The sequence below is a fragment of the Trachymyrmex septentrionalis genome, unplaced genomic scaffold, assembly GCF_001594115.1.
Source record: "Trachymyrmex septentrionalis isolate Tsep2-gDNA-1 unplaced genomic scaffold, Tsep1.0 scaffold20, whole genome shotgun sequence".
NCBI classification, from domain to species: Eukaryota; Metazoa; Arthropoda; class Insecta; order Hymenoptera; family Formicidae; genus Trachymyrmex; species Trachymyrmex septentrionalis.
Window position 1 is genome coordinate 3,205,970 of NW_017305180.1, and position 6,529 is coordinate 3,212,498.

A 6,529-nucleotide genomic window follows, 5' to 3' on the forward strand; every position below is an offset into this window, starting at 1 on the left:
AAATAAATTTCAGTAATGGAAAGGTAAAGACGTTAAAATATTAAACCTTTACCTAGTCTAAATTTATTTTTGTAATTAACACTTATATTCACATTAATTATTAGTTTTACTATTGTTAATTATCAACTTTAGTTTATTCTAGTATTATTCTTAGTATTAGAAATAGATTTTACAGAAATAGCGATTTAATCTTTGTATAATAATTGCAAATATGTATTTACGACGAATGTAAATGAACGTAAAATGTTCTACAACATATCTTTTATGAAGATGTAAAAATTCAAAATAAAATTGCATGGTCACATTATTATCAACTATATAAAATAATATAAAATAAACATCAGTTGGACCTGAGTTTTTTAAGTGTTGTACCTGACTTTTTAAAGCACACACACAACAAGAGGTAACTTGTTAAATTTTTGTTTATACTACTCATTTAATATTTATTTTTTACTTGGTTACTAAACGTTGTTTAATATATTAATTAATAATATAAAATATGAGATACAATTTAGACCGACATTTAGTAACTCTTTCCTATACAGAATTGCGTATATAATTCGCGTTCTTATCATTTCAATAGATTAAAATTACTTCGTATAAGTAGTACAATTTTATTAAAATTAGAGATAATATCATAATAATTTTTTCAATATTTTCTGACAATTTTATAATATGCGACACAAAAAATTATAGAATTAGCTTTAGTTAAAGAAATTTTGAAATATATTATAGACAGATAAATTTGACTGATTACAATTTGATTCTATAGATACAAGTATTACCTTGTCCTTAGACCACTACTCCAAGATTACCCTTAGATATGGACAAATTGATCACGCTGTGCAAACGAGAACGTATTCGCGCTCGAGCGGCATTAATTACGCATGCACGCAAGTTGAGCGCATAGCTACATAGCGAATCACCTGGCGTTACCGATACCCTCAAGCGCTAATCACCGGAATAATCTCGTATTTATATCCGGATTAGGTATACATTACTGTATTTTGCACAACTGTTCGAGCTGTACTTATTTATCATCTGAGCTAAAAGACAGTTTTCCATGAAATTAATAAAATTTTCAAATTATACAATCAATAAATAATCAAATATAATATTTTCACTTTAGATAAATATTAAATATATATTATATAATTCGTATTTATTTTATTAATTATTTAATTGTAATACTTTTTATATATTAGATATTAATACAAGATGTTTAATGTAATTTTAAATAATGTAGATACGAAATTAATTAAATAATGTTAAATGCAAATATGTAACATTGATATTTATCTATGATTAAATTAATCATCCGAAAAATTAACTGTGTAACAAATTCACTAAGAATAATTAGATTTTCTCACAAGACTAGTGTATTTTTTTTCTATGCTATCATCACGTTATACAAAGAAAAAGTATCAAAAACAGCTTGATCACGGACCAGAAAACAAACTGATCTTTCGTAAAATATATCCTATTGATTTTGTATGTATGGCAGATGGAATGGTATTTAAGCTAAAGCCAATTATGTGTTTAAGACTGCAAAAGCGATCACTGGCTGCCAAGAATACAATGTGATTATATATATTGACTCTTATTCTCCGTAGGCTTTCATCCGTAAGACGGAGCAGACGGCACGAACATCATTCATAAGTTACGAGATTCGGTCGATTAAATTGTCTCCCGCAATTAGAAAAAGGAGTTTCCGGTACGATACGAAATTCCACGATGTAACGCTGCGGCACGGAAGCCCCTACATGCCTTGACGGTTCACCAAGTATAGTGAACCGAACAAAATCGATTCGTATCCACTGAATTAATTACGCGCCCATTTTCTATCCTCGTATTGAAACCCTCTTCTCCATACCTCCCTACTATACCATTTCCACGTTCATCGATCCACAAATCGAGTGCGCGGAAATAAGGAGAACTGACATCCTTCTTGGTCTGAAAGATTACGTAGAAACCAAATGGATGGCACATGTCGCACGTTAGATAACTGGGCGATGAATATCAAATTTGACAGATTTTCATAGACTATTAAAATACGTATTCAATTATCTATTCAAACAATTGAGAACAGTTCCTAACATCATCGTCTCGACATTGATCCTAAAATATTCTCTAAATTTTCGTTATCATGAAAGAAATGTAATTACAAATTAATTAAAAAACATTTAAAGACGTACATTGAAAGTCTAAAAATTGTCAATCAAAAGATATAAAAAAGATAATAAAATAAAACAATCATTTTTATTGTGTGTACAGAAACTTTTGAAAACTTACTACATGATATAATGTACAATTGAGTAAAGATAATCTGTGTACGATACTGTATATAATAATTTAAAAAAATGTACAGAGTCAGACATTTTAAAAACATCATGTATAATTTTTCTTACTAATTTTTTTCAATTAACCTCTCATAATATGTAAATTAATAATAATAATGTTATTATGATATAGACACATTCGAGTACTTCGGCAAATATATTTATGTTAGCTGTTATACATAATATTATATAGTATATACATAATAGCTAACGTATTTCCAAGTATAATATTTGATGGTCGACGTAATAACATTATTATTATTAATGTACATGTATTATTATCCATGGAAGGAGAAAATAATTACTTAATATAGAATCACACATTGTACCTGCGCCGTTGTCAAAATGGATATATTATAGCGAGAATAGTTGAAAATAATTGAGACACTGGCGCGAACAAAGATTTGGAGCGCGCCTTGGAGCGCGTCCAAGAGAAGCAAGCGTCTCGTTTGTCTTCGCGATGGCTCTCATAACGCTCATCGCGCTTTGACTTGCCGCTTTTCGGAAGACAGCCATCGAAGCAACACGATCCCCCGCATCACTCGAACTGAAAGTTATTTATGGATCTGCATACGGCGAACGTCACATCTCGTCGAAATGCAATATCGCACGGCTGAACGCGTACTCGCGAATTATTCGAGGTTGCTATTTCGTCCTCGTTCCTTGATAGAAGGGGTAACGGACCTAGCCAAGTTATAATAGTAATTCCATTAAATCGCGCGAGCCATTACCCGAACGCATTACATTACTGCGATAATTATACTACGCTTGCTCTCAAGTAAATAACGCGACGTGTACCATTTGTATGACCAAACAAGCTTTGCATTATACCGACCTTGATTACAGAAAATATTAATATGAAATGTACATTAAAACAATGAAAATAAGACGCTTTCTCTTCCATTTATTAATAATTATTTCTCAATTTCATCAAATTTAACAATTCAACAAAAATATTGATAAATTTTTCGATGAACCTGTAAGTATAAACTTGGCATATAAACTCTCCATACCCATATTATACACAATTAAACTGTAGTGTAAATATACAATGAATGCATGTATTTACACTACAGTACACAGTTACTCCTTTATTGAACGTATTATTTTATAGGAATTAGCAAGGTGCCATAAATAAACGCATAGCAACGGAGCAACATAATGTGAAAATAACTGTTGACAAGGCAACGTTTGAATTTCTGTATTGTCTGCATTTCTCTATATACATATATATTGTTCTTTCGAAAAATTAAAAGTTTCAAAACTTTATTCTAGGTCAAACTTATTTGTCGCATTTATTTTATAAATATGAATGTAAACACGCAAACGTCTTTCAATATCGTATAAAAACTTGTCTTTATATAAAAATTGCAATACAGTAAGGATCAAAGTAATCAAATATATAAAATAAATAATAACAGTCACTTTACGTAGGTGCTACATTTATAATGTAAAATGTAGATCAATGACATATGAAAAAAATTTGCAGCAGCAATTAATATAGCCTCTCCAATAAATTATTATAACGTTTTAGAACTGCAATATCAATAATTTAATAATTTTAATAAATAATTTTAAGTTATTTAACTATTGTATTTATTTTAGAAAAATAAAAATCTATTAATTTAATGATGTAAAATTGATAATATTAATTATTTATTGTTAACAGTAATTACTATTGAAATATAATCACTGATCTGGCGTGTATCAAACATTAGTGCAGTATTAAAAACAAATGTGTACTAAAGAGAATTTTTAATTAAAGACTTATTATTAGACCAGAGAAATTTTAGCAAAGAGATCTTTGAAATACGTAGATAAAAATAATTAGAGTAATAGTTAGACGGGTTCATACAAGCGGTGCGGGCGTAGAGATGGAAACATGAAATGGTAGGGGAATCATATTTTCGTGGCATAGGTAGCAACCGCGGTAATTAGAGCCGGGCTTCAAATAAGATTACATAGTTCCGACAGAACGTTATCGGTCGGTCGTTGCTTTAAACTTCCAGCACGGTGGATACCAGTGCCCAGCGCCAAGCGCCATAATTATTAAACGCATATGCAACTGATCTCCAGAACAATGATATTTGCGAAATCAGGATCAGAGATGATATAATATTTGCTACTGTATTTGTTTACGAATTAAAATGAGACAATAAAATAATTTTATAGCAAATAAAAATTAATTTCCAATGCTTGATTAACAAAATATATATATTTCCAGCTTTAGAAAAGAAATCATTGCATGATAGAAATAAAATTATACATTTTAAATTTATCATATAGGCAGCTTCTCATATAAAGTTTTCATTATAAAGTAATTATTATAAATTGATATATAATAAGTCAAATATAATTAAAGTAAAAATTGGAACTCGTAAACTTCTAAAGAAATTTGTATATAAGATTTATATATTTGTTCAGATATTTAGTGTAACGAGTTAGTGTAGATTGCTGATACTTGCGAATGTCAGGTGATGTCAGTTTTAGGACGTATCAGTCTCCAAACATAGTTAATCGTACGTACTTTATGAAGGCAACTATGTACCTCTAATCTGCACAAATACACTTAAGAGATAGCCGTAAATATGGTGGGAGCTAACCATAAACTCTGACCATGGAATTACGGATTCATGGGCTCATGGGTTTACAGCTTCACTTAACTCTCCCTCAGTGGTAGAGCGTGAGGCTTTATAGTTACTGTAGATTTATAGTGTGTATTCGTCCTAAGTCTCACTAGTTAGTAGAAACGAGGTGTTCCAACGTGTCCTTCCGGTGATATGAAACACACCATTAATGTGCGACTTCAAGAATAAACGCAAATGTAAATGTTGGAATTAAAACGTTAGAACTACTAAAATAATCAAAATGACTGATCTGTAATTTTTTAATTAAATTTATAATAGTAAATTTTCTGAGATTTTTTTGTGACTTTTATTATAATATGTAAACGATTAAGTTGATTAATTTACTTTCTTTCTTTATTTCTTTTTCAGAAGTAAAAGATAGAAATAGTCGAAATTGTCATACGTTAATGTCAGTGGTTCTGATGTTAAGAGGCAAGGTAAAGAAATACCGAATAGAAAATCGATGTGATAAAAGTATGCTACATATTGGAACTGCTGTATTTATAGTACTTTTAGATATTTTAGATTGGAATCTTTTTTACAACATTACAATCACAACATATGTGCTAAGATCATGCAATAATAAATAATTAAATTATCATCTAGCATTTAATAAAAGTAAATCTATAATTTCAGAAACTTTAAATTAAACTTGATTTTCTATCTACTATATATATTTATAGTATTTGAACCGATTTTTAATCAATGTTATTACACTTTTACTGTAATAATTTTTTTTACTTTTTTGCCAGTTCTAGAAAGAATCAAAAGTCAGTCAAGTAAGATATAATTAATATAGACTTATAAAGCTAACTCTTGAACTTGTCACCGGTTTAACTCTATAATTTACGCACACATATGCTGCGATTTTTGCCATATTACGCAAAAGAGACTTAAGGCCACTACAGTTGTTTCTTATTAAGGCGCAAGAGGCACTCTTGCCATCTGCTTCCATTTACATTTGCAGCTACAAAGGAAACTACTCTGGGGCGAATAAAACGCGTCGTACCTGGCTATCGTCCAGTTTACTACTCTGGTTTTAGGTGGGCCGTAAACGCGAAAAGCTTTTTTCCGTGGGATTTGAGAGCGCCGCTTTTTCGTAGTGTTCGGTGCCGTTGACGGAAGGTCCAATAAATTCGAACCGCGTAACGTATAATGCAAAATTATGTGTAAACTCGCTCAACATCGAGATCGCTTGTCATAACTAATAACGAGAAACGACGTGTATTCAGGCTATAAACGTCGATCGATCGTTTTACTGATGTGTTCTGCCGTATCTAGTATCTATCCGATGTAGCGATGTTTCCCCGGCGTCATCGTCAACCGATTTCCATTACCGCCATTGAAAAAGATAGCGTTCGTGTGTCATTACAATGAAATCTGGCGCACGCAAGATAATAATGCCAAGTGCTTTATAGCTATGTGCAAGGATGCATCGATCATGTCAGTACGATTGTAATCCAACGCAAGTCTCTAACGTGCAAATATATTCTGAAGCTGTATTGATGTCGATATATATTTATACTTCCGACCGAGTTCAGAGACGGTCTTCTTTTCCTACAA